The sequence below is a fragment of the Ixodes scapularis genome, unplaced genomic scaffold, assembly GCF_016920785.2.
Source record: "Ixodes scapularis isolate PalLabHiFi unplaced genomic scaffold, ASM1692078v2 ptg000549l_1___fragment_4___debris__unscaffolded, whole genome shotgun sequence".
NCBI lineage: Eukaryota > Metazoa > Arthropoda > Arachnida > Ixodida > Ixodidae > Ixodes > Ixodes scapularis.
The window spans coordinates 20153-47540 of record NW_024609999.1 but is presented as its reverse complement, the minus strand read 5'-3'; the positions used below and the strand labels follow the sequence as shown (position 1 = coordinate 47540).

Sequence of the window (27388 nt, the reverse complement as noted above, 5' to 3'; positions counted from 1 at the left end):
CGCGCAAACGGTCGTTCGCGCGAGGCGACCATAATTTTCGATCCACGGATATTATCCATCTTCTATGCATTTCAGAGTCTGCCAGGAACTTGTAGAAGCTCACTCCGCTACTTTTCTTGTACATTTCGGTGAGATTAACGGCAACATAGCTTCGCGGCATGCTGAAATGCTATGACGCCCATGCGAAACGTGCGCCCTTTTGCCCACACCCCCCGGCACCGGCGCGATTGCAGCGCCGCCGCAGCGCCGTGACGTCAAGTCCGCGTGTCGGTGTATACGGTATTTTCTTGCCATTCCTTCGTGTTTAAGTAAAATTCTAAAGTTCAAGCTGATCTATTTACACGGTATAAAATGTAGCGGCGAAGTAAGGTAGGTCGTCTGAAATACCCGTGATTGGTACAACTTTGTGTCGCAGTATTAAAAGTGAAACCGTGTCCTTGAGCTAAGGAATTAATTACATCACATAAAATTATGAAATGAGCACCTCGTGGCCATATATATCATAAAATAAGGTTTACGAAATAACTTCACAATATATGTATATGATGACGACCCAACTGAGCTAAAACCAATGAAATTTTCAAAATGTAACAAAAGTTTTAGAATAATTTCGGCCATCCAAATACCTGTTGTTCTAACCAAACATTGTTTAGACTCAGCACCGCATGCATGCGACTAATCATGCAGCAAGAAGTAATCGCAATTGTTCACTCTAATCTATACGCACCTTCGAACTCAGATTAAAGCTGGCCCAAAATAGCGCTTGCCCCTAGTGAACATTTCCTTATACAGAATAAGCTGGCATAGCCTGCCTGTTGAGGCTTAAGCCTCAACAGGCAGGCCGGCATCTTGTCAATAACAATTGTTCTTGACATGATGCCGGACAATTTAATTTGCAAATGAGCATCCCCCTTGGTAATTGATGATTTTTACGCGATAGTGTTAAGGAGCTCATGTCGCAGGAAATCCGATGCCGGTGGCGTGACTAGAAAATCTATATTGATCGATAGGTTCATGACGTCAGAGCTACATATCCTCCCGCAAGATTTTCAAACAACCCAGAATGCTTACGTGAAACGTGACATCACGCGTGGAATGAGTGATTAAAACATGATATGTAATGTGAATTAAAGGTCGCCGTATATTTCAAATGATTTTACTTTTGAAAATAATTCCTTTGCCTTAAAGAAAAAAAGAATAAGAATTTTAGGCGGGATTCGAACCCACGACCCTTTAGTCGCGAGTCAGACGCCACGCGAGGCGCGCTTGCGGGGCAAATGAGAATGCAATGCAGACGAGACCCGTTGACGGTATCGCGTTCCACTTTTAAAGACGAAGCTTAAGCGTCCTTTAAGATTCTTTTTTTTATAAGTAAAACGAAGTAGTATATCCCGTTCTACTCGACATGGCAGCTACTTAATTGGACGCTTTCTGACGGTTTGCGTGCGTAATCGTCATAGTTCCGACGCGCTCCCCTGTTTACTTTGTTTTTGTCCAGCCCACAGACCCATAAAAGTAATGTTCACCACATAAAAGAGGCAATAACAGACTTCTATATGTTTGAGAAGTTAGATGTGTGAGGAACACATAGTTATTTAAATTAGCTTCAAAATCAGAAATGTATGTAAGGCCGCTCCATATCACTTACAACGTGCCTGTCGAGGATAAAAACGCCTGGAAAAGATTGGCGGAACACCTTTCAAATAATTTGGGGAACATTGCTTTAGAGTGGTTGACCGTCTGCTTATGTTGTCAAATATTCAGTAAGTAATTAAATATATTTTATATTGATCAATAAATTTTACTTTATAAAGTTTTCATAACCGCTTGAGACCGACGCTGAAGGACGATACTCGAAACTATACGCGAGCTGTGGAGTCTGCGTAAAAGTGTTTTTCTGCTTGGCTGATTGGCAGTTGTGAAACATCGGATTGCAGGGTTCGCTAAAAAGGACCCTTTGCTCACATAATGGATTGGAAGTCACATACACGAAATGCTCAAAAAGAGAGAGATAATTAATGTTATTTTTTTTCCAAATAATTCCTTGCATAACGCCTCACTGCAAAAAGAGATGCGTAAAGATGCGCGCAATGAAATTCATGATTTTGCATAAATATCGCAAAGGACAGACAAAGATTCTTAAAATCTCAGTGTAAATTACATTTAATGAGCTTGCATGAGCTCGAAACTACGCGAAATACTGTCTCGGGAGGCTAATGTTATATTCGGTTTTACGTGCACTTGTTTTGGGCCCTCACTTTACAACACTATGCTAGAGTAGTCATGCGCTCTAACATTTCTCTAGGCTGCCGTATATCATCGCGAACTGCTATAAATACTGCACAACTTTACAATTAGGACATTTATTGCTAGTGTTGCGAGCATCACATTTCAACAGAAAGCTGAACAATTTAGCATGGTATGCACGTGACGTCATCACAGTATAGGCTAGTGGTCATTGCGATTTCTTCTCGCTGAGAAAATCGAATTCGACGATACAAAACACGGTGCAGGAGGTTCAAGCTCAGTCAAAGCCAAGTATTTGAAAGGCACGTATTATTATTCGTAGTGCATCGTCGTGAGGAACGGCGCGAGCGTCCGGCACGACAAAAGCGTGCTTTTTGGCAAGAGCGCTTTTGCAAACAAAGTAGCCTTCCGGGGTCACGCTTTTTGGTCTGCGCCAAAGATGCAGGGAAGAGGAACCTTTAGAACACAGTATGCTTTTAAAACTCCCCCCCCCCCCAGACACACACACATACACACAGACGCACTTCTTTATACAGCGGTGCTGTTAAGGGCTAGTTTCCCAGCGTAGTGTCCGTCAACGAACAAACGATGACACTAAACTCTGCCATCTATAAATGACGACGACAACCAGACAACCGGCTTGCTGGTTGCTGGTTACCGTCGTTCGTAGAGGGTGGCAACCCCTCCAGGCTTTCCACTCTGGCTTACCGACTTGCGGCCGGCCATTACTTCATTCCCACCATGCATAGTACAGCTTTATTGGTCGTCAACAGAGTGGAAAGACTGAAAGTATTCCTGAGGAATTACCTCCTTCGTTTGTGGCTGTTAATTTGACAATTTTATTTGACGCTTGTTAACCGCAACCCTTCATTGCTTTTATTTTGCACCCTGTGAAGTTCCAAGGGGTCATGAAACGATATTGGGTTGGAATGTTCATGAACTTTCCGAGGCGTACTGGTCCTCTGGCCCAAGTGTACTCGCACAGGCCGCCACTGATTCAGAAGCTTCTTCGTCGTGGTGATATTGCGAAGATTAAACGAGATTATTTCTTTTAGTCTTGCCGTCCCAAAGATTGATGACGTAATTGTGGGATTGAAACCACCCGCCTGTCGACAGTCGAGCGCGGCTCATGGATTGGACACGAGAACTGCGTCAGCACTTCACATCGGCTCGTAACAATCAATGCCTTGGTGGACACTCGGGCAGTGGCTCGTGTTCCAACCACTGCGGTGATGAGAATAGCCCAACTGTAACCACGGCCGGACTGGAAGCGCGCGCTCTCTTCCTCTTCTTACGGCCTTTGCAATTGGGGCAATCGCCACCTCCCGCCGCAATTCGCGGGGGGCGCTGTCACCTCACCCCTGGCCTACCCTTTGCCATTTGCACACAGCGCGTCTGACATGCAGTGTATCTCAGCGCTGTCGCAACTTGCGGCCGAGATTTTTATAGCCTTTGACACCTGATCCTTACGTTTAGACCCTCAGCCACTATTTAATGCGCTTCTGATGAGCCCAAAGCAGTAAATATTTGATGCACATCTCCGAGAGATTCGGGAGTAAAAAGTTGTAAGTAGAGGCAGCGAATGCGATTGCGGAAACACTACTTGCCTTTACCTCCAGGACTTCTGTTGCAACTCAAGAACAGGAGGAGATGGACCCCTTCTACGGAGAGGAACTTTAAATGATAAATAATTCGTACACTCTCGTGAAATGTAAGCAGGCCCAATCTATCTAGTGCCGTGGTCTGCATTATCATTTCATAGGCCGCCTATGACGTCGGTCAGCTGCTCTAGACGAGGGTATAGTAGTCTGTACATTTTTTGGCACAGTGAACACTACAGCCTAAAGTGCTTCCTCGAGGGATTGTGCACATATCCAGCTGATTTTTCGTTTCTGTCCATGACCGTCTTTGCATGGTTAATCAGAAGTAGTCTGAGCAACTTCTTGCAAATTAAACCAACCAAGCGCTGTGAGTGACTGTTGTCAGTGCCTCCTGGGCAGCGTAAGATTGGCGCGTCTTCAAGATAGGGTGCAATGAGTAGTTGCAGAACTTCGTGCACATTTCTACGCGAAGGTGCATAACAGCCTTAAAAGAGAAAGCAACAATGTTGTCCAGAAGTGCGAAGAACCTAGGATTTAGATAATGAAGTCCGTGTTTATCCTGGCCTTGCAATAAGACGAACAGAGGATCACCTCTGTTACTCGTAGTCAACAGCATAACACAGAAGTCGCACCCCAACTCACTAATGAGTTTCACCAGATAGCCAGACGTACACCAGACCAGAGTATGTCACGGATGTAGATGGAGCGCAAGGCTCTTTTAGATTTTTCAGGTCAGTGGTAACCGAGTCGGGCAAAGCCACTGCCAACTGCTCAGAATCACTGTCTGACATCTGTATTTGCTGAGAAGGGGCCTTTTCTTTGACCATGACCGCGCTTTCCGAACAACGGCGTGCGAGGGGTCAGACAAGTACAGAAGTCAATGTCATAGGGGAACGCAGTTTGCTGACGACACTGCCTGTCGGTAGAGTGACTTAAATCGGAGCGAAGTTCAATAAATCGTTGCCAAAACAACAACCTTTGAAGCTCGAATACCAGCGCAAAGCAGCTCGAAGGGACTCTCCGAGTGGGGTGAAGTGGGGTGAGGTGGTTGCGCTCCTGGCGGCGAGCAAGTGAACTACATACGGAGAAAAAATGCCATTGACTCCCGGGCGATTGCAAAGGCAGTAAGAAGAGAAAGAGAGCGGGCGCTTCCAGTACGGCCGTGCTCTAACAATGCCTGGAGCTCAGCACGCGTTTTCGTCCTTTAAAACCCCAGCGCGGCGGTATGATCAACGTTGGCGGCATAAGATAGGCACCAGGCCACGTGGCCGCTTCTGGCTCCGAGTTGAGGGGATGAACGATGCTCATATTTCTCTAACTGTTTGGCGACTGCCATTGCCTAGACAAATAAGCAAAGTCGAGTTCAATAAGTTATTAGCGTTAGGGAGTGATCCTGAGTGGTATTTAGTAATGTATAGAAATATTTTTTAGCTCATTTAAGCAAAATACAGAGGGGGTCGAAACTTTGGCAATATCTTGCGAACAACGCTCGTGTGAGATTTACCCCGACTGCCAACCTTCGGCTGTTCCTCCGAGGTCGCTAAAATATCTTATTTCTTTTGTCCCTTTCTTTTTTAGGTATTCCTTCCGTAGACACGTGTAGTTCTATGTAACGTCATATTAATAAGTCGCATTTAGTCATTTCAGAACTTCTATTCTCAAGGACATTTCTGGGATGCAGTTCAGCAACAACGAAAAAATGTTTCGGTGCCTCAATAATGTAAAATTGGTCTTGCAACATTTTTTTTGTACTTTCAATAAATAGTGTTAAGAAATAACTCCTGACGTTGATAGCCTGCGGAAACATCCATCAATTTTCCCCTAATAACAGATGCAGAAAAATAAAGGACAGAGACAGCTGTTGATTTCTCCTCAACTCGCAACTTGAACAAGCGGCCACGTGATCTCACGCCAATAGACCCTTTCCGAAATTCAGTCTGGCCACTTTGATCACTATCATCATCTGTGGAACGGCATCTGTGCCATACCAATGGCGGCCTTCTAGTGACTGATAAAGGAAGACGTTAAAGATGCACCTAAGCGGATGATGCGAGGCCTGTACATTCCGGGGGTCAGTGCGACACGGCGTAGGAATAAAACACAAGAGCAACGCAAGCGTTTATTTCTAATAACTTAGATTCAGTCAATCTGTGGGCGGCACACAATCGGCTTTAAAGCACTTTGGTGTATAAAATTTTCTCGAGGCATCTGAGTGGGTTTGAGCTTTGTTCTGTATGCAGGTTCTTGGTCACCATCCAACTGAAAGTGATCGAGAAAGAACTCACACTGAACAATTCCTTGCGTGCCGTTGACTTGCGAAAGTGACGGTGCCGATACAAGTTCATTTCCGCCATTGATATGGCAAAACCTAAACTGCTTTGCCAACCACCAGATGGCACTGAATTTCGGAAAGAGTCTATTATGTACCACCAGTCTTTGTCACAGTCATGCCCTCGGCGGCTAGGGTTTGGAAAGCAAAAGCATGGGCAGAGCTTCAGATATTGTCCCTGTTGGGCTATTAATTATCATATTTAATTGACAAGAGTTGTTACCCGAATGTTTGGCGACGCTGATTGTCATGAACCCGAGCACTCGACTAGGGGTTATGAAACTCGCTTACGTCACGGTGTCACGTGACCCTCGGTGCGAAATCGTGATGTCATGTTACGTCATGCTGTCAACAAGGTTAATACATCTAATGACTTCATCAAATTAAATCGAGTTGATGCAGCGAGTCACGTGACATTAGTTGACAACATGTATTGACACCATGACGTCACGTGACAACGTGACACTTGGTTAATCATAGTACCAATACAAAGGTGCCACGAAAACCCACAATTCCATACATTGGAATTCTGTATATGATTATTTGATCAATAGATAGAAATACAGCCGCCAATTTTTTATTCCCATATGTTCATTTTGTGATACAAACAAAAAAGAAAAAAAGAAATATTACCTTGAACCGTTTTGAACCGGTTACCGTTATATTTTTTTTCGGTTCGGTTCCGGTTCATTTCCAAGATTCCGGCGAAGATTTCGGTTCGGTTCAGTTCTGGTTCGGCTAAAAATAACGGTTCTGTTCCGGTTTTCGGTTCGGTTCGGTTCCGGTTCGACACCCTGATATTTACACGTCTTCATTCAATTTTTTTTTTTTTTTTTTGCGAGCGGAGATGATTTTTTTTTTTATAATCAAGGTTGAACCGATAAAACTGATGCACGCGCGAAACGTAATTTTAGGCTCGTGTCGAACGAAGAGTTCAATAGGAGTTGCAAGAACTATTCTCTAGCACTTCCTAATCATACGCGACTCCGTGTGGCGATTAATTATACTCGATGTTTGTACCGCCGTACATTAACAACAGTTTCACCAAAGCAATAAATAGGAACGGCTATGAAATCATGGGGTATTTGACAGCATCACTATTACGCCCCTTTCACACCGTGTGGATGAAGGGCGTAAAATGCGCCCATACACCCTTTTTACACGATTTCAGACACCAGCGCTGCAAGTGGGGCGTAAAAAGGGCGTGTAAATGGTGTAAAACGTCAGCACACCCTTTTTACACCCACCGATATTCAGAAATCGTGTAAAAAGCCTGTAAAAAGGGTGTTTTTTCTAACCTACACCCTTCTTACACCCTTTTTACACGATTATGGGTGTTACAATGTTTAGTGTGTAGCTCCAAGGTTAGTATGTCCACGGCAGTAATACCTGCCCTGCAGGCTAACTTTGACAAAGTCAAGCGAGTCCGACACCCCGATGACCCCGGGCCGGTTATCGCCGGTGACTAAACTCGATGCGGGAGCAAGAGACCTGCAACTACAATACATCTTTTCTGGGAGTGCGGATACACTGTACGCTCAAGGCGGGCCACCATGTACGACCTTCCCGCTTACCATCGGCCCAAAACTGTCGTAGAGTAGACGCGACCAGGGGGATATGTGCAGCACAGGAAGATTGTGCCGAAGTCTCTGCTGAAGGTCATCCAAGAAGCCCGTATCCGACAGTAGTTTTAAACATTTCATCCTCATTGTATACCCCATCTCTCACTCTTCATTTTCCCTACAAATGACCTAAGGTCAATGTGGTGGAAGAATCATTAAAGCACGTCTGAAACAAACAAAGAAATTATATTCATTAGCGATATTCTAGGTGACGTTCCAGTCAGGATTAATATTTTGGCCGATGATTGTGTTATATAAAACGAAATCTCTAGCCATCACGACCATCTTCTCATTGACATCTCCCTGGCAAAGAAGAATTCATGATCCAAAAAATGGCAAATGACTCCTAATCGTAAAAAGAATATGTATATATATAAGTATCACGCCGAAAAAAAAAATCACAATCTCTCTACTTCATAGACCGTGTGCCATTAAAAAAATCTAATCTTCCAAAAACCTGGAAGTCATCAGCTCATTTCATCTGCGATGGAACAGCCACATTAATTACATAGCACAGCGCGCGTATCAGAAACTCGTCTTTCTAAGACGGTCCCTGTAGCGCTCCAGCACATCAACATAGTTGGTTGTTATAAGTCCCATTTAAGACCCAGTTTTGAATTTGCAGCACTAGTTTCGGATCCACACACTTAAGAAATTACAAATAAATTTGAGAAATACACTCGGTTCGGTTTCTTTACAACTCTTCAAGTTGGTCTGCATTTTCCAGCCAACTCTTGCAGAACGACAACCTTGAGAGCCTCGACACAAGATATCGGAATGATTGACTTAATTTCCTTTTTATAACTGCCAATGACCACCTTAAAATTAAAAGAAACAGAAAGATTTTTCTAACAAGTGACGGGCAGAAAGAAGATCACACAATATGTAATATAGAAAGTTTGCTGCGGCGAATAATGCATTTCAAAAGTCTTTTTTTCTGCAAGCTATTCGAGAATGAAATTCTTTGCCGGTTGACGCCGTGGCCAGTGCTTCACTGTCTTTAATCTTATCTCAGATTGAATAAAAATTGTATCTTAGATGGAATAGTAAGCATGTTCAAAGTTTCCTGTAGATTCGCTTATTTTTCAAAGATATCAGTGTTTTGATTGATTTTTGTTTTTATATCTTATTTGTTCGTCCGTAGTCGGCGTTTTCTTGGGCTTTCATTTTTCCTCCGGTGCTACTGACACAGCAGCCTGTCTTTAAAGGGCCTCTGACGCGCAAAAAAAAAAGCAAAAAAAATATTATGCTAGGGGTTGAAATGGCATGTCAGCAGATTACAAAAAAAATGTTTCACTATAGAGGTACGTAGATTTTTTTTATAAAAAATAGAAATACGAGGCCCAATTCAAAGTTCCCGCCAGTGCACTGTGACGTAACAGTGTACCGCAAGGTGTCGGGGCGGTCAGAAGCGAGGCATCGCCGGAAGTCACGTGAGTCGTATCCGTCCTCGTGCTTACCGCGAGCCCGTGTAATATTTTTGAAAATATTTTTGTTATTCTCCGCATCTCCACGAGCGATCCAAGCAGACAAGGTTTCTTTTATTTGCTTTTCATCGCTTAATGTTGCTGTAAAGGTGGAAGAAGATGAGTCAGTGAATTGACGTGATCCACTACAATGCCTAGAAGGTGCTGTGTGAAGGACTGTCCCGGTATTTCAGCAACTGAAGAAGAGATCACGCTGCATGCATTTTCGATGAGACGGCAGGCATCTTCAGCCTGAAGAGTATTCGATGAATCGACGACCTCGGTGTCCGAACCTTAAGCAATGCAATTGGGCGTGTCGTACGCTAGCAATCCTAATTTCTGCGAGCGTTCTAAATTTGTTTTTTCAAAACTTGATAGCTTCTTTTGTGCCCAGTATAGCTCTGTATCATCGGGCCTACGGCATGCACTCGCAGACTCGTTTGTACTCGCAACGCTTTCATCATTAACCTCCATCATGTCGATCCACTGACTCTTCGTCCGCAACTTTTACAGCGCGCAAACTAATCGATGGTGCACCGATAAAGAGCTAGTGGAACTGAAACTTCGTTTTCTACAATCGCTCGTACAAAGAGCAGAAAAAAAAAGTCTTAGGCACGCTCGCGCAGAGCAGAAGTGAAACTCCCGCGACTTCCTGCGAAGCCACTTTTAGTGACGTAGGTAGATGCCTCCCTTCTGACCGCTGCGACACCTTGCGGTTCACTGTAACGTCACAGTGCACTGGCGGGAACTTTGAAATGGGCCTAGTATTTCTATTTTCTTATAAAAAGACTACACAACTCTATAGTGAAACATTTTTTTTGTAATGTCCTGACATGCCATTTCAACGGCTAGCATGAAAAAAAAAAATTTTTTTTTGCGTGTCAGAGTTTCTTTAATTAAAATATTATATGCGTTGCAGGGCAGCACAGCGCCGCCTAGATATTTTCTTTTGTGGTAGCAGTGTCTTACTTGTGCTTTTCGTTAGTCTGTACTACCCCTGCTACAGCCTCGACGAGGCGAACAGTGTTACTAAATCAATAAATCAATAAATAATGAAATAAAGGATAAAATAGTGCTTTACTTTCAAGCTGACACAAGTTTTTTTTTTTTTTGTTTTTTAATCACAGTAAGGCTGTCGTATTTGGTTACATTTTGAGTGAGTATCGAGCAGATTCGTACACGTTACTGAAAAAAGTAACTCAATATTGGATCTCGTGCTCAAAATGTAACTAAGTTGGTTACTCGTTGCTGAGGAGGAACGTCTTACTTTAACTCAAATGCAACAAGTTACCTCTCGTTTCTGTCTGGGTTTTTGGAGGCAGTAATCGTCTAGCCACATCTTCTGCCCTTAAAATTTTCTCGCTTCTGAGAGGGGTCAATGGCATCTTTTACCACCCCGTTAGCGCCTTTGTGGAAGACAAAGAAGCGAGCTGGAGTGGAAACCGGTAACTCGTGTTGTGCACGTTCTTCTCCAGAAGTGACTATTAAGTGCAGTTAGTCGTTACTTCGTCAAAACGCAACCATAATACATTTCTCTTTCTTTCTGTTCAAGAGTGGCTGGGTCGTCAGTTTCTCACCAATACAAAATAAACAACGCACAATTAACACGTAACGTTAAAGTCTGCTAATCAGTAATGACGTTTCGTTGCTTTGAGTGACGCGTACATATCTGGGCGTGCGTGCTTCAATGTTTACCGCCTCTGTCATTTCAGTATTAGATCCGGTTTGCCCGCCGATGATGGAGTCCACAACCTGCCATACTGACAACAAAGCCGTCCAATATTTCTACAATACGTTGTCGGGACAATGCGAGTATCTAGGCAACTTGTGTCTCGCCGGCCCGAACCGCTTCGAGACGCTCACCACTTGTCTCGAGACTTGCCTGCAGCGCACAAGCTGACCAGCGGCACATATTATGCCAACATTTTGAGTCGATTATTTAAGGAATAAAAAGGCAGAATTAGCGTTCCCTTGATTACACAATTAAAGTGCGGTACCTGGAAGGCGTCTCCGACGGGTGTTTTGAGCGCGTCCTCAAAGGAGGTCACACAATTTCCGCCTGATGACGTCATAGAAGCTTCACGCTTTCGCCGACCGTGATCCTGGCGGCGTCCCAGCAACGCTAGCGTCTTGCTACATGTGCCTTTGCAGCTCCACAGTGAACGGAAGCTTGGACTTCCAGGATTTGGCACACAGTGACGAAGGCGACTTTCGATTTCCCTCGTGCTTTTTGCCGGGACTTGTAGCAGCAACCGCCAGATTTGCGACATCCGACAGCATGACACACGACTTTCTGTGATGTCATCTGTCGCCACTTCAAGACCAGTTTTTTTTATTTTGTTACGATACCAGACGGAGACGCACTCCAGGCATCAGAACCACCAAAACACTGCTTACAGGCATACCAAATGTAGCCACTGCACATCCGCAGGAACCGGGGGAGGAGTTGAATTTGTTGTGCCTCTATGATACGTGAAATAGTTCCGGGAATTTAAAATTATCTTTAAAAAAAAACATTTTTTTTCCTGCAATCTTACATTTATTGCGTCCTACGTTTTCTAACGGTGAAATAAAGCTACAATGACTTTTTGTTGAGCGTGTTTTATTTATTAATATATTTTTCGAGAAGTGCGTATATCAAGCATGAAAAATTTTTCCAGATGTTTTTTGTTTTTGTTTTTTATCTATATTTTTCTACAATTGTATGTTCTTGCGGCATACTACGTGGATAGACGCCCCTGATATGCAGAAATTGCATTTATCTCTAGCTTCCTACTCGCTCTGTTCAAATAACTTCTTGCTCGCGAACCCGGACGAATTTGTGGTCCCTAATTTTTTTTATCTGACTCCTCAAGATGTGTAGAGAGCGCAATGAAAATAGATTTTGCAGAAAACATAATATCTAAAAACAGAACAAAGTTTGGACCGCCAAAGCATCATATTTGATGTTTCAAGTTTTAGCTTGTCATGTTTGGTGACACCTACTATGCACACTACAATTTTAAGAAATCTCAAAAATTTTGCACTTAACATAGATCATGCGAACTATTGAGTGATATCGGTACAAAATAATGGAAGTCACATATTTCGCGTCAAAAATCCGCGAACCTGACTTCTTTGACGAAATGAATCCCTGGAGAAGGGGAACAAGAGGGACAAAGGACAAACATAAAACTCCAAACACAGCTAGGTGACTGGTGAGCGACCGAAAAAATCCGCCTGGTCCGGGTATTGAACCCGGGACCTCTCCATTACAAGTGGAGCGCTCTACCAACTGAGCTAACCAGGGGTTAGACGTCAGTAGAGCAAACGGGTTTTATCAGCTGCCACCAGTCTAACACCAACAAGGGTGAAGCTTGCAAATTTAAGATTAGAAATATAATGCAATTAAAATGCAAAGGTGCAAGCGAGCTGGACAAGAATGACGAAATGAATCCCTGGAGAAGGGGAACAAGAGGGACAAACATAAATCTCCAAACACGGCTAGGTGACTAGTGAGCGACCGAAAAAATCCGCCTGGTCCGGGTATCGAACCCGGGACCTCTCCATTACAAGTGGAGCGCTCTACCAACTGAGCCAACCAGGGGTTAGACGTCAGTAGAGCAAACGGGTTTTATCAGCTGCCACCAGTCTAACACCAACAAGGGTGAAGCTTGCAAATTTAAGATTAGAATTATAATGCAATTAAAATGCAAAGGTGCAAGCGAGCTGGACAAGAATGACGAAATGAATCCCTGGAGAAGGGGAACAAGAGGGACAAACATAAATCTCCAAACACGGCTAGGTGACTAGTGAGCGACCGAAAAAATCCGCCTGGTCCGGGTATCGAACCCGGGACCTCTCCATTACAAGTGGAGCGCTCTACCAACTGAGCCAACCAGGGGTTAGACGTCAGTAGAGCAAACGGGTTTTATCAGCTGCCACCAGTCTAACACCAACAAGGGTGAAGCTTGGAAATTTAAGGTTAGAATTATGATGCAATTAAAATGCAAAGGTGCAAGCGAGCTGGACAAGAATGACGAAATGAATCCCTGGAGAAGGGGAACAAGAGGGACAAAGGACAAACATAAATCTCCAAACACAGCTAGGTAACTGGTGAGCTACCGAAAAAATCCGCCTGGCCCGGGTATCGAACCCGGGACCTCTCCATTGCAAGTGGAGCGCTCTACCAACTGAGCCAACCAGGGGTTAGACGTCAGTAGAGCAAACGGGTTTTATCAGCTGCCACCAGTCTAACACCAACAAGGGTGAAGCTTGCAAATTTAAGATTAGAATTATAATGCAATTAAAATGCAAAGGTGCAAGCGAGCTGGACAAGAATGACGAAATGAATCCCTGGAGAAGGGGAACAAGAGGGACAAACATAAATCTCCAAACACGGCTAGGTAACTGGTGAGCTACCGAAAAAATCCGCCTGGCCCGGGTATCGAACCCGGGACCTCTCCATTGCAAGTGGAGCGCTCTACCAACTGAGCCAACCAGGGGTTAGACGTCAGTAGAGCAAACGGGTTTTATCAGCTGCCACCAGTCTAACACCAACAAGGGTGAAGCTTGGAAATTTAAGATTAGAATTATAATGCAATTAAAATGCAAAGGTGCAAGCGAGCTGGACAAGAATGACGAAATGAATCCCTGGAGAAGGGGAACAAGAGGGACAAACATAAATCTCCAAACACGGCTAGGTGACTAGTGAGCGACCGAAAAAATCCGCCTGGTCCGGGTATCGAACCCGGGACCTCTCCATTACAAGTGGAGCGCTCTACCAACTGAGCCAACCAGGGGTTAGACGTCAGTAGAGCAAACGGGTTTTATCAGCTGCCACCAGTCTAACACCAACAAGGGTGAAGCTTGGAAATTTAAGGTTAGAATTATGATGCAATTAAAATGCAAATGTGCAAGCGAGCTGGACAAGAATGACGAAATGAATCCCTGGAGAAGGGGAACAAGAGGGACAAAGGACAAACATAAATCTCCAAACACAGCTAGGTAACTGGTGAGCTACCGAAAAAATCCGCCTGGCCCGGGTATCGAACCCGGGACCTCTCCATTGCAAGTGAGCGCTCTACCAACTGAGCCAACCAGGGGTTAGACGTCAGTAGAGCAAACAGGTTTTATCAGCTGCCACCAGTCTAACACCAACAAGGTGAAGCTTGCAAATTTAAGATTAGAATTATAATGCAATTAAAATGCAAAGGTGCAAGCGAGCTGGACAAGAATGACGAAATGAATCCCTGGAGAAGGGGAACAAGAGGGACAAACATAAATCTCCAAACACGGCTAGGTAACTGGTGAGCTACCGAAAAAATCCGCCTGGCCCGGGTATCGAACCCGGGACCTCTCCATTGCAAGTGGAGCGCTCTACCAACTGAGCCAACCAGGGGTTAGACGTCAGTAGAGCAAACGGGTTTTATCAGCTGCCACCAGTCTAACACCAACAAGGGTGAAGCTTGGAAATTTAAGATTAGAATTATAATGCAATTAAAATGCAAAGGTGCAAGCGAGCTGGACAAGAATGACGAAATGAATCCCTGGAGAAGGGGAACAAGAGGGACAAACATAAATCTCCAAACACGGCTAGGTGACTAGTGAGCGACCGAAAAAATCCGCCTGGTCCGGGTATCGAACCCGGGACCTCTCCATTACAAGTAGAGCGCTCTACCAACTGAGCCAACCAGGGGTTAGACGTCAGTAGAGCAAACGGGTTTTATCAGCTGCCACCAGTCTAACACCAACAAGGGTGAAGCTTGGAAATTTAAGGTTAGAATTATGATGCAATTAAAATGCAAAGGTGCAAGCGAGCTGGACAAGAATGACGAAATGAATCCCTGGAGAAGGGGAACAAGAGGGACAAAGGACAAACATAAATCTCCAAACACAGCTAGGTAACTGGTGAGCTACCGAAAAAATCCGCCTGGCCCGGGTATCGAACCCGGGACCTCTCCATTGCAAGTGGAGCGCTCTACCAACTGAGCCAACCAGGGGTTAGACGTCAGTAGAGCAAACGGGTTTTATCAGCTGCCACCAGTCTAACACCAACAAGGGTGAAGCTTGCAAATTTAAGATTAGAATTATAATGCAATTAAAATGCAAAGGTGCAAGCGAGCTGGACAAGAATGACGAAATGAATCCCTGGAGAAGGGGAACAAGAGGGACAAACATAAATCTCCAAACACGGCTAGGTAACTGGTGAGCTACCGAAAAAATCCGCCTGGCCCGGGTATCGAACCCGGGACCTCTCCATTGCAAGTGGAGCGCTCTACCAACTGAGCCAACCAGGGGTTAGACGTCAGTAGAGCAAACGGGTTTTATCAGCTGCCACCAGTCTAACACCAACAAGGGTGAAGCTTGGAAATTTAAGATTAGAATTATAATGCAATTAAAATGCAAAGGTGCAAGCGAGCTGGACAAGAATGACGAAATGAATCCCTGGAGAAGGGGAACAAGAGGGACAAACATAAATCTCCAAACACGGCTAGGTGACTAGTGAGCGACCGGAAAAATCCGCCTGGTCCGGGTATCGAACCCGGGACCTCTCCATTACAAGTGGAGCGCTCTACCAACTGAGCCAACCAGGGGTTAGACGTCAGTAGAGCAAACGGGTTTTATCAGCTGCCACCAGTCTAACACCAACAAGGGTGAAGCTTGCAAATTTAAGATTAGAATTATAATGCAATTAAAATGCAAAGGTGCAAGCGAGCTGGACAAGAATGACGAAATGAATCCCTGGAGAAGGGGAACAAGAGGGACAAACATAAATCTCCAAACACGGCTAGGTGACTAGTGAGCGACCGGAAAAATCCGCCTGGTCCGGGTATCGAACCCGGGACCTCTCCATTACAAGTGGAGCGCTCTACCAACTGAGCCAACCAGGGGTTAGACGTCAGTAGAGCAAACGGGTTTTATCAGCTGCCACCAGTCTAACACCAACAAGGGTGAAGCTTGGAAATTTAAGGTTAGAATTATGATGCAATTAAAATGCAAAGGTGCAAGCGAGCTGGACAAGAATGACGAAATGAATCCCTGGAGAAGGGGAACAAGAGGGACAAAGGACAAACATAAATCTCCAAACACAGCTAGGTAACTGGTGAGCTACCGAAAAAATCCGCCTGGCCCGGGTATCGAACCCGGGACCTCTCCATTGCAAGTGGAGCGCTCTACCAACTGAGCCAACCAGGGGTTAGACGTCAGTAGAGCAAACGGGTTTTATCAGCTGCCACCAGTCTAACACCAACAAGGGTGAAGCTTGGAAATTTAAGGTTAGAATTATGATGCAATTAAAATGCAAAGGTGCAAGCGAGCTGGACAAGAATGACGAAATGAATCCCTGGAGAAGGGGAACAAGAGGGACAAAGGACAAACATAAAACTCCAAACACAGCTAGGTGACTCGTGAGCGACCGAAAAAATCCGCCTGGTCCGGGTATCGAACCCGGGACCTCTCCATTACAAGTGGAGCGCTCTACCAACTGAGCTAACCAGGGGTTAGACGTCAGTAGAGCAAACGGGTTTTATCAGCTGCCACCAGTCTAACACCAACAAGGGTGAAGCTTGCAAATTTAAGATTAGAATTATAATGCAATTAAAATGCAAAGGTGCAAGCGAGCTGGACAAGAATGACGAAATAAATCCCTGGAGAAGGGGAACAAGAGGGACAAACATAAATCTCCAAACACGGCTAGGTGACTAGTGAGCGACCGGAAAAATCCGCCTGGTCCGGGTATCGAACCCGGGACCTCTCCATTGCAAGTGGAGCGCTCTACCAACTGAGCCAACCAGGGGTTAGACGTCAGTAGAGCAAACGGGTTTTATCAGCTGCCACCAGTCTAACACCAACAAGGGTGAAGCTTGGAAATTTAAAGGTTAGAATTATGATGCAATTAAAATGCAAAGGTGCAAGCGAGCTGGACAAGAATGACGAAATGAATCCCTGGAGAAGGGGAACAAGAGGGACAAAGGACAAACATAAAACTCCAAACACAGCTAGGTGACTCGTGAGCGACCGAAAAAATCCGCCTGGTCCGGGTATCGAACCCGGGACCTCTCCATTACAAGTGGAGCGCTCTACCAACTGAGCCAACCAGGGGTTAGACGTCAGTAGAGCAAACGGGTTTTATCAGCTGCCACCAGTCTAACACCAACAAGGGTGAAGCTTGCAAATTTAAGATTAGAATTATAATGCAATTAAAATGCAAAGGTGCAAGCGAGCTGGACAAGAATGACGAAATGAATCCCTGGAGAAGGGGAACAAGAGGGACAAACATAAATCTCCAAACACAGCTAGGTGACTAGTGAGCGACCGGAAAAATCCGCCTGGTCCGGGTATCGAACCCGGGACCTCTCCATTACAAGTGGAGCGCTCTACCAACTGAGCCAACCAGGGGTTAGACGTCAGTAGAGCAAACGGGTTTTATCAGCTGCCACCAGTCTAACACCAACAAGGGTGAAGCTTGGAAATTTAAGGTTAGAATTATGATGCAATTAAAATGCAAAGGTGCAAGCGAGCTGGACAAGAATGACGAAATGAATCCCTGGAGAAGGGGAACAAGAGGGACAAAGGACAAACATAAATCTCCAAACACAGCTAGGTAACTGGTGAGCTACCGAAAAAATCCGCCTGGCCCGGGTATCGAACCCGGGACCTCTCCATTGCAAGTGGAGCGCTCTACCAACTGAGCCAACCAGGGGTTAGACGTCAGTAGAGCAAACGGGTTTTATCAGCTGCCACCAGTCTAACACCAACAAGGGTGAAGCTTGGAAATTTAAGGTTAGAATTATGATGCAATTAAAATGCAAAGGTGCAAGCGAGCTGGACAAGAATGACGAAATGAATCCCTGGAGAAGGGGAACAAGAGGGACAAAGGACAAACATAAAACTCCAAACACAGCTAGGTGACTCGTGAGCGACCGAAAAAATCCGCCTGGTCCGGGTATCGAACCCGGGACCTCTCCATTACAAGTGGAGCGCTCTACCAACTGAGCTAACCAGGGGTTAGACGTCAGTAGAGCAAACGGGTTTTATCAGCTGCCACCAGTCTAACACCAACAAGGGTGAAGCTTGCAAATTTAAGATTAGAATTATAATGCAATTAAAATGCAAAGGTGCAAGCGAGCTGGACAAGAATGACGAAATGAATCCCTGGAGAAGGGGAACAAGAGGGACAAACATAAATCTCCAAACACGGCTAGGTGACCAGTGAGCGACCGGAAAAATCCGCCTGGTCCGGGTATCGAACCCGGGACCTCTCCATTGCAAGTGGAGCGCTCTACCAACTGAGCCAACCAGGGGTTAGACGTCAGTAGAGCAAACGGGTTTTGTCAGCTGCCACCAGTCTAACACCAACAAGGGTGAAGCTTGGAAATTTAAGGTTAGAATTATGATGCAATTAAAATGCAAAGGTGCAAGCGAGCTGGACAAGAATGACGAAATGAATCCCTGGAGAAGGGGAACAAGAGGGACAAAGGACAAACATAAAACTCCAAACACAGCTAGGTGACTCGTGAGCGACCGAAAAAATCCGCCTGGTCCGGGTATCGAACCCGGGACCTCTCCATTACAAGTGGAGCGCTCTACCAACTGAGCTAACCCGGGGTTAGACGTCAGTAGAGCAAACGGGTTTTATCAGCTGCCACCAGTCTAACACCAACAAGGGTGAAGCTTGCAAATTTAAGATTAGAATTATAATGCAATTAAAATGCAAAGGTGCAAGCGAGCTGGACAAGAATGACGAAATGAATCCCTGGAGAAGGGGAACAAGAGGGACAAACATAAATCTCCAAACACGGCTAGGTGACTAGTGAGCGACCGAAAAAATCCGCCTGGTCCGGGTATCGAACCCGGGACCTCTCCATTACAAGTGGAGCGCTCTACCAACTGAGCCAACCAGGGGTTAGACGTCAGTAGAGCAAACGGGTTTTATCAGCTGCCACCAGTCTAACACCAACAAGGGTGAAGCTTGCAAATTTAAGATTAGAATTATAATGCAATTAAAATGCAAAGGTGCAAGCGAGCTGGACAAGAATGACGAAATGAATCCCTGGAGAAGGGGAACAAGAGGGACAAACATAAATCTCCAAACACGGCTAGGTGACTAGTGAGCGACCGAAAAAATCCGCCTGGTCCGGGTATCGAACCCGGGACCTCTCCATTGCAAGTGGAGCGCTCTACCAACTGAGCCAACCAGGGGTTAGACGTCAGTAGAGCAAACGGGTTTTATCAGCTGCCACCAGTCTAACACCAACAAGGGTGAAGCTTGGAAATTTAAGGTTAGAATTATGATGCAATTAAAATGCAAAGGTGCAAGCGAGCTGGACAAGAATGACGAAATGAATCCCTGGAGAAGGGGAACAAGAGGGACAAAGGACAAACATAAAACTCCAAACACAGCTAGGTGACTCGTGAGCGACCGAAAAAATCCGCCTGGTCCGGGTATCGAACCCGGGACCTCTCCATTACAAGTGGAGCGCTCTACCAACTGAGCCAACCAGGGGTTAGACGTCAGTAGAGCAAATGGGTTTTATCAGCTGCCACCAGTCTAACACCAACAAGGGTGAAGCTTGCAAATTTAAGATTAGAATTATAATGCAATTAAAATGCAAAGGTGCAAGCGAGCTGGACAAGAATGACGAAATGAATCCCTGGAGAAGGGGAACAAGAGGGACAAACATAAATCTCCAAACACGGCTAAGTGACCAGTGAGCGACCGGAAAAATCCGCCTGGTCCGGGTATCGAACCCGGGACCTCTCCATTGCAAGTGGAGCGCTCTACCAACTGAGCCAACCAGGGGTTAGACGTCAGTAGAGCAAACGGGTTTTATCAGCTGCCACCAGTCTAACACCAACAAGGGTGAAGCTTGGAAATTTAAGGTTAGAATTATGATGCAATTAAAATGCAAAGGTGCAAGCGAGCTGGACAAGAATGACGAAATGAATCCCTGGAGAAGGGGAACAAGAGGGACAAAGGACAAACATAAAACTCCAAACACAGCTAGGTGACTCGTGAGCGACCGAAAAAATCCGCCTGGTCCGGGTATCGAACCCGGGACCTCTCCATTACAAGTGGAGCGCTCTACCAACTGAGCTAACCCGGGGTTAGACGTCAGTAGAGCAAACGGGTTTTATCAGCTGCCACCAGTCTAACACCAACAAGGGTGAAGCTTGCAAATTTAAGATTAGAATTATAATGCAATTAAAATGCAAAGGTGCAAGCGAGCTGGACAAGAATGACGAAATTAATCCCTGGAGAAGGGGAACAAGAGGGACAAACATAAATCTCCAAACACGGCTAGGTGACTAGTGAGCGACCGAAAAAATCCGCCTGGTCCGGGTATCGAACCCGGGACCTCTCCATTACAAGTGGAGCGCTCTACCAACTGAGCCAACCAGGGGTTAGACGTCAGTAGAGCAAACGGGTTTTATCAGCTGCCACCAGTCTAACACCAACAAGGGTGAAGCTTGCAAATTTAAGATTAGAATTATAATGCAATTAAAATGCAAAGGTGCAAGCGAGCTGGACAAGAATGACGAAATGAATCCCTGGAGAAGGGGAACAAGAGGGACAAACATAAATCTCCAAACACGGCTAGGTGACTAGTGAGCGACCGAAAAAATCCGCCTGGTCCGGGTATCGAACCCGGGACCTCTCCATTACAAGTGGAGCGCTCTACCAACTGAGCCAACCAGGGGTTAGACGTCAGTAGAGCAAACGGGTTTTATCAGCTGCCACCAGTCTAACACCAACAAGGGTGAAGCTTGCAAATTTAAGGTTAGAATTATAATGCAATTAAAATGCAAAGGTGCAAGCGAGCTGGACAAGAATGACGAAATGAATCCTTGGAGAAGGGGAACAAGAGGGACAAAGGACAAATGTTTGTCCTTTGTCCCTCTTGTTCCCCTTCTCCAGGGATTCATTTCGTCATTCTTGTCCAGCTCGCTTGCACCTTCGCATTTTAATTGCATTATAATTCTGACATCTTTGGCGTTTTGTAACAATATTTCTGAGCCCTTATCGACAAAAATTGAATAGCTACAATATTAAAAGTTGTCATACATCACTATCAAACCGTTTTTTTCGATTGATATATATATCATTGTTTTTTTTCAAGGATTCGCCTTTTAAGTCAGTCCAAACTTGTTCTGCATTGCAAAATGAAGAACTTTAAAGCGGGAATAAACTAAAAAAAACGTGTTTGATTTTCCTGAAGCTTTGAGCCATAGTTCTCCACCCTACACTTGTTTTGTTTAAGGAAGACATGTTGAATCATTTTGCTTACTTCGTTTTGTATAGCTGTGCACAATGTACCTTCCACGCCGGCATTATTGAGCAACACCCCAGACGATATTATCTTTCGATTACGTGTATATTACGATCAGATATAGTTTTTGCGTAGTATTTTGGTATTGGGCTCAAGTTCAAGTATAATACTAATTAAAACAATATTTGCGTTGCTCGTCTTTTTTTATTAATTTAAACAATCCAGTTGTGTCCTTTAAAATGACAAGTCATATGAGCTTCAACTGAACTTTTTACACAAAGGCAAGACGAAAACTGGAAGTCATTTTTTGTTTACAGAAGGTTGCAGAAAAATAGGTACAGTTGTGAAAATTATAATCGAATATTTATGCCATATTCTCTATTCACTGGGAATGCTTGAGCCACCAAGCCTGTCACATTGCAATTCATGATGGTGGTACGTCCGGCTGACCAAAGTAAACCTGCAATCTCACTGGAATTTTCAGGAAGACGTCCGTTAAGACTAAAATAATTCGGATTAATCATTGCAGTAAAATAAAGAATATAAGTTTGGAAAGTAAATAAAAAAGAATATAGCAGTGAGTAAAAATATTGAGTGAACTACAGCTGCACGTGTTCGCAAGAGGGCGTCTTGAGAAGTCCGTCTTCAAAGCAGACTGACGAATTCCGCGAAGCAATCACCTGATTCCAATAGTTCCAATCCTGTGCGAGGAAACCGGGCAACTCCGAAAGTGGCTACTAATAGAGAATGCACGAACTGGAAGATTTCACCCGATCATCTTCTGAGAATTAGCACCCAGATCTACATACTGCGGAATTCTCTCTGATTCGCTAACTTCTTTTTGTGTTTACTGAGATATCTCAAAATATTCTATGGACGCTGTAAGTCGCTGCCTCGGTTGAAGACGTTTTGGCAAGACTCAGCTAGACGGCCCTATTGAAAAAAACAGCACAAGCTGGTCCCAACATCCCAGCTCCATGCTGGGTTATTGCTCCAGCATGCCCAGCTTGCCGTGGTCAAGCTGGTCCCAGCACAACCTGGTCCCAGCATCCCAGCTTCATGCTGGGTTATTGCTCCAGCACGCCCAGCTTGCCGTGCTGTTCAAGGTGGTTGGATGCTGGGTCGTGCTGGGTGAATGCTGAGGAAATGCTGGGTCATGCTGGGTGAACTGGTCATGCTGGGTAAGCTGGAGGACTTCCCCACCAGTTTAACCAGTTTAAATAATACACAAGATAAACAAGCCAAACTTTTCACAAAAGCCAGCTCGGCATCTGATTTATTATTTTCGTATTCGCAGCTTGCTCACATGAGCTCAGATGCTACACATCCTCTTTGCTGACACAGTACTAACCGACGCAGAGACAGTTGTTCTCGGTGCAAAATAAACAATGCTATTAAAACTAGATTGCTTATTTCTAAACCCGAAAAATACTAGACACACGCCAAAAACAAGCCATAACCATAAAAAATACCACACGGATGGGAGAAGCGAACCCGGGTCCCGCAGTTATGGGACGAAGCGGCCTCTTGCGTAGTCGGCAGAGGCGAAGAAATCCGTATGGCTTGGATAGAAATGCGATACTCTTCGGCACCACCGCAATTCACGAGCACACAGATGTTCGAAGACACAAAACGACGCCTCAGTCGTGGCGTCCGACTTCTTCCCGCGCTGAACGAACTGCCGCTCGCTGTCTCCTCAGATCCCGCTTCGCTTGCACCGCCGTTCAAGTACTCTCCAAACAACGCGCACACAGCCGTCCCTTCGAAAATCTGCCCAAGATAGCCAAACGTAATTCAAATTTTCCGTTCCTACCACTTTCTCACTCTCCCTTTTCTCGCACACAAAGGAGGCTCGCAGCCAGCGTGAAGCGCCCGGTAGTCTACCGAAAACGAGAGGACAAAGAACAGGATGTGGCCTCGTCCTCGCCCCAGCCGACCTTGACGTGCGCGCTCCAAGCAAGACGAGCATGACCAGCTCGAACCAGGTTGATTGCCACCTAGACCAGCTCGAACCAGCTCAAATCAGCTTAAAAACCAGCTAAACTAGCTAAACCAGCATGATTTTCTTGCTGTTTTTTTCAATAAGGGCGGAGGGGGGGGGGGGGGGGGGGGGTTCTGGCAACCACTTGGTTCGTTTATGACCGCAGGGCGCGTGTTTTCTCTCATGATCGCATTACCCCGCGACCTCAAGACAGCATAAAAGAAGAGAGGAAAGGACATATGCTGCTTTATTAGCTTTTCTATGAAGCAATGTACTGAGTAAGTCTGAGTACCTTGCAATCCAGTTCCTCCTAAGGAAAAAGTGCATCAGGAGAAATCAGGCGGTAACTGCGTGTGCTCTGCGGACCATGTCGTCCCTGGTTCTCGTGAAGCCCTCTTCCATTTCACGAGGGGGATCACCGCCGACTTGTGGAGTTTGCCTTCTGTCTCAGGCGCCAACTTTCTGATATTGCGCTGATTAGGTCCGTGCCACTAGTATTCCGCGCGTCGCTTTTCGGGCTCGCGGCATTTCGATCTTGACGTGAGCGTTGGCTCCTAGGGACGATAGTGTGTTGACAAAGGTTTTGTTTAAAACCGGTGCCGCCAGCGATTCAAAGCGATTGCCTGGCCCTCAACAAACTGCGTGCACGTAAAGACGGGTTTACAGCAGATGCCCTTCAAACCACGTGCACTAATATTGGTTTCATGGGTGGTCGTGTTGCTCTTTAGCTTTAGCGGTTTTGCTTTGCTTCCCGATCTGTAACGTCGAACAGTGCGAGGCGAGAAAACAAATTCCGCATCGGCAGAACGCCATCCTTTAGATGCACGGACAACGTGATTATCGACTCTTTTGCAGGGATAAATTTGTGTCTAGTTTTGCACATTCTTTGAAGGTGAGCTCGCTCTCCTGTAAAACAGATGTCAATCGGAAAGCCGGATCTAAATTTGCTCCACAAGGGATTTCGAACTCTACTCCCGGAACGCTGTGGCCGTGATACAGCGTCTGTCAGTTCTTACCTATTCGCCACATTCAGAGTTGACCGATTTTCTCGCAGTCATTAGAATTAATGCAATAAATGTGAGTGCTTTCCTGAATTCGTCAGTCTGGTTTAAAGAGGGGCAAAAAATGAAAGACGTTTACAATTCTCTGTAACGCCGAATTACAGCACAGCTCTTGAGGAGAAGGGGAGGGTACGGAAGGGTTTGTATGCCCCTCCTCCTCACCCGTATCCTCTCCTCCTCCATCCTCATCTACTCCTGTGTTCCTCGCCTCTTACCCCTCTTCCTCCTCTTTTCCTCCTCCTCCCTCCTCCTCTTCCCCATCCTCGTCCCACCTATCCTTCTACGTCCTTCTACTCCCCCCTTTTCCTCCCCCTTACTTCTCTCCTCCCCATCGTACCCCTCCCCTCCTCCCTCTCCTCCTCCTCGCCCTCATCCTCCAACTCCCCCTCCTCCGTCCCGCGCGGTGCATTATGAAAAACGTCCCATAATGCAACGCGCGCGTCACCGCGTTGCATAAAGGGACGTTTCCCATAATGCACTGCTCGGTTACGCCGACGGCGACGCCGCTCAAGCCAGAGACAGGCGCCTAAGAGCTGCGCTCTTAAATGGACGTCTCAACACACCATCCTGCGAACAAGGGCAACTAGTGAGCTCAAGATGTTTATTCATTATTTTACTTTCTTTTTCCTTTTTCAATTTTATATTCATTTTTGTCGAATAAATAATACCAAATATGTTAAGTCTTGGCGGACGTCTCGCTAAAAGTGCCAGGGAAGTCGCAGGTTTACCTTGTTCAGCCGGACGTACAACCGTAAGGAAGAGCAGTGTAACAAGCTTGGTGGCTCAAACATTGACACCTCATAGCAAATATACGCATAAATATTCGCTTATAATTTCAATAACTGTACCTACTTTTACCCTACTTTCTAGGAAACTATATACTAGTCGCGATTGCAAGTTTTCGTCCTGCTTTTGTGTACAATGTTTGGTTTAAAAAAAATTTTCATTTTAAAAGACAAAACAGGTAAAAGTAATCAAAAGAACGAACAACGCTGGTACTGTGTTAATTCGTAGAATTTTTGAACTTGAGCCCAGTGCCAGAATAAGAAAACAAAATCTAGTCATAAAACACAAGGAGTTAAAAAATAATATCGTCTCTGGCAGCATCGCCAACAGTGCCGGCTGGAAAGTACATTTTGCTGCACTGCACCTTTGAAGGAAGCAAAATAATGTGATAGGTTCATGGAATCAACATAAGAGTATGATGAAGAACTATCTCAATCAATAAAAAAAAATCAAAGATTGTTTTTTTTTTTTATTTGCCCTAGAAATACCCGAACTTTGAAATTAAAAGTTTGGCGCGTCATAAAAAAACTTCCATATTTAAAATGAGGCCACGATTTATATATGACTCGAACTAACCTGTTAATAACAATATATCGCATAGTGTTAATATTTTAGCTATTCAATTTTGTAGATAAGAGCTCAAAAATCTAGTGACAGAACGTCAAAGGAATCATGTTTGCAAATGTTTCACGCGAAATATATTGTCACGAACGACAAATGATGAGGCCTTGACTAACTACGGAAACTGAACGTTTAATGGGGCGAACTTGTGCCCAAAACAAAATAGAGAGAGAATACTGTCGCAGGCCTCGATGTCGGCGGAACAGCAGGGTCGAGCGCTGGGGCGAGACTGACTCCGGCTCGCCACGCAGAGCCCCATTTGTACACGCCGGGGCTCTTGGAACAATCGGGCTACAAGTTTCGGCCCATGGAACATTCTGGCCTAGAACAAGCAACAGAGTTCTCCAATTTACAAGAAAATGACGTTACAGAGTCAACAAAGATGCGTACCCGCGGCCAGGCATCGAACCAGGCTTTTTTGCGTGGAAGCAAAGCGCGACAACCGTTAAGCTACGGCTGCGCTGCCCACTTGGCCAGCTGCGCGCGCGGCATTACTCCCCCTTGTGGGTTCTTTACGGAGATCCCTCTACTAATAATCGCCGCCCGATCGGTATGCGCTCCTCCCGTCAACCAGGGAGTTACACACTGCAACGAGGACACAGTGAATGGGTTTACTGTATATCTCGGTTGCCCGTCGTCGAGAGCCGGCAGTCCAGGCGCGCCGACCCTTGTTGTCGCCCGTCGATCAGAGCTCACAGTCGGAGTCCGTGTTCAGGCCTGTGGATCGCCTTTCCCACGCCAGCGTTGCGTAGGCTGGCTGTCCCGGGCTATCAATGCCCGAGGCTCGCTGCGGAACCATCCCGGGATCGTCGTAGCTTAGGTCATATGGCCAGGGCTCGCCGTTTCCACCGGTCTTGCTCCAGACCGCGCTGGTGGACCGCTCCGGGATTCGCCATGAGCCAGGTCCGGCAGCTTGGCTTCGACGTTCCTTGTCCAGCTACCAGCCTTACTCAGCTCGCACTGTCTCGCGCCAGCTTGTGTATTCTCCGCCGGCCGCCTGTCACGTGCCCTCTGCCTCGTCTTTCACCCCCCGCTCCCACACTCTCCGCCCCTCAAGGCCCGGACTTCGGGGGACTTCATGGGCCTCAGGGAGCCGCTGGGCTTCATGGGCGGCCGCTGTTGCTGTTGCCGGAGTGGCCAAGTTGTAGCGTCGGAAAGCGGCGTAGGTGGTGGTGGCTAGCGAAGCCGTCAGACAATGCCGACCTGTCCGTCGCTCGCTGTCCCACTCACCGCGATGCAGCAGGGGGCTTGCTTTAAGCTGGTCCAGCCAACGCAGACGAACTTGCCCCGTTCCGCTTAGAGGTCACAGCGGGCTTAGAACTGCCCGCCTGAACCGTTCGTCAGGCCGAACTGTCAGCCAACCTGAGCACTTGGGAAAACGAATGGGCCCGTCTTCCCTTCCGGTGGGCTTTCTCGGTTACGC

The 27388-nt window shown here is 45.9% G+C and overlaps 25 non-coding genes across 25 annotated transcripts; all 25 read right to left on the bottom strand.

The window, feature by feature from the left end:
* Positions 1–12778: 12778 nt before the first annotated feature.
* Trnat-ugu lies at positions 12779–12851 on the bottom strand. The gene has a single exon. It is a non-coding gene; the product is annotated as a tRNA-Thr (tRNA).
* A 224-nt stretch (positions 12852–13075) lies between these two features.
* Positions 13076–13148, bottom strand: Trnat-ugu. The gene has a single exon. It is a non-coding gene; the product is annotated as a tRNA-Thr (tRNA).
* Positions 13149–13379: 231 nt separating this feature from the next.
* On the bottom strand, positions 13380–13452 carry Trnaa-ugc. The gene has a single exon. It is a non-coding gene; the product is annotated as a tRNA-Ala (tRNA).
* A 224-nt stretch (positions 13453–13676) lies between these two features.
* Trnaa-ugc lies at positions 13677–13749 on the bottom strand. Its single transcript has one exon. It is a non-coding gene; the product is annotated as a tRNA-Ala (tRNA).
* A 224-nt stretch (positions 13750–13973) lies between these two features.
* Positions 13974–14046, bottom strand: Trnat-ugu. Its single transcript has one exon. It is a non-coding gene; the product is annotated as a tRNA-Thr (tRNA).
* A 231-nt stretch (positions 14047–14277) lies between these two features.
* Positions 14278–14349, bottom strand: Trnaa-ugc. Its single transcript has one exon. It is a non-coding gene; the product is annotated as a tRNA-Ala (tRNA).
* A 223-nt stretch (positions 14350–14572) lies between these two features.
* Trnat-ugu lies at positions 14573–14645 on the bottom strand. Its single transcript has one exon. It is a non-coding gene; the product is annotated as a tRNA-Ala (tRNA).
* A 528-nt stretch (positions 14646–15173) lies between these two features.
* Positions 15174–15246, bottom strand: Trnaa-ugc. The gene has a single exon. It is a non-coding gene; the product is annotated as a tRNA-Ala (tRNA).
* A 224-nt stretch (positions 15247–15470) lies between these two features.
* Trnaa-ugc lies at positions 15471–15543 on the bottom strand. Its single transcript has one exon. It is a non-coding gene; the product is annotated as a tRNA-Ala (tRNA).
* Positions 15544–15767: 224 nt separating this feature from the next.
* Positions 15768–15840, bottom strand: Trnat-ugu. Its single transcript has one exon. It is a non-coding gene; the product is annotated as a tRNA-Thr (tRNA).
* Positions 15841–16064: 224 nt separating this feature from the next.
* Trnat-ugu lies at positions 16065–16137 on the bottom strand. Its single transcript has one exon. It is a non-coding gene; the product is annotated as a tRNA-Thr (tRNA).
* A 231-nt stretch (positions 16138–16368) lies between these two features.
* Positions 16369–16441, bottom strand: Trnaa-ugc. Its single transcript has one exon. It is a non-coding gene; the product is annotated as a tRNA-Ala (tRNA).
* A 231-nt stretch (positions 16442–16672) lies between these two features.
* Trnat-ugu lies at positions 16673–16745 on the bottom strand. The gene has a single exon. It is a non-coding gene; the product is annotated as a tRNA-Thr (tRNA).
* A 224-nt stretch (positions 16746–16969) lies between these two features.
* On the bottom strand, positions 16970–17042 carry Trnaa-ugc. Its single transcript has one exon. It is a non-coding gene; the product is annotated as a tRNA-Ala (tRNA).
* Positions 17043–17274: 232 nt separating this feature from the next.
* On the bottom strand, positions 17275–17347 carry Trnat-ugu. Its single transcript has one exon. It is a non-coding gene; the product is annotated as a tRNA-Thr (tRNA).
* Positions 17348–17571: 224 nt separating this feature from the next.
* Positions 17572–17644, bottom strand: Trnat-ugu. The gene has a single exon. It is a non-coding gene; the product is annotated as a tRNA-Thr (tRNA).
* Positions 17645–17875: 231 nt separating this feature from the next.
* Trnaa-ugc lies at positions 17876–17948 on the bottom strand. Its single transcript has one exon. It is a non-coding gene; the product is annotated as a tRNA-Ala (tRNA).
* Positions 17949–18179: 231 nt separating this feature from the next.
* Trnat-ugu lies at positions 18180–18252 on the bottom strand. Its single transcript has one exon. It is a non-coding gene; the product is annotated as a tRNA-Thr (tRNA).
* Positions 18253–18476: 224 nt separating this feature from the next.
* On the bottom strand, positions 18477–18549 carry Trnat-ugu. Its single transcript has one exon. It is a non-coding gene; the product is annotated as a tRNA-Ala (tRNA).
* A 528-nt stretch (positions 18550–19077) lies between these two features.
* Trnat-ugu lies at positions 19078–19150 on the bottom strand. Its single transcript has one exon. It is a non-coding gene; the product is annotated as a tRNA-Thr (tRNA).
* A 224-nt stretch (positions 19151–19374) lies between these two features.
* Positions 19375–19447, bottom strand: Trnaa-ugc. Its single transcript has one exon. It is a non-coding gene; the product is annotated as a tRNA-Ala (tRNA).
* Positions 19448–19678: 231 nt separating this feature from the next.
* Positions 19679–19751, bottom strand: Trnat-ugu. The gene has a single exon. It is a non-coding gene; the product is annotated as a tRNA-Thr (tRNA).
* Positions 19752–19975: 224 nt separating this feature from the next.
* Trnat-ugu lies at positions 19976–20048 on the bottom strand. The gene has a single exon. It is a non-coding gene; the product is annotated as a tRNA-Ala (tRNA).
* A 528-nt stretch (positions 20049–20576) lies between these two features.
* Trnat-ugu lies at positions 20577–20649 on the bottom strand. Its single transcript has one exon. It is a non-coding gene; the product is annotated as a tRNA-Thr (tRNA).
* Positions 20650–20873: 224 nt separating this feature from the next.
* Trnat-ugu lies at positions 20874–20946 on the bottom strand. Its single transcript has one exon. It is a non-coding gene; the product is annotated as a tRNA-Thr (tRNA).
* Positions 20947–27388: the final 6442 nt, after the last annotated feature.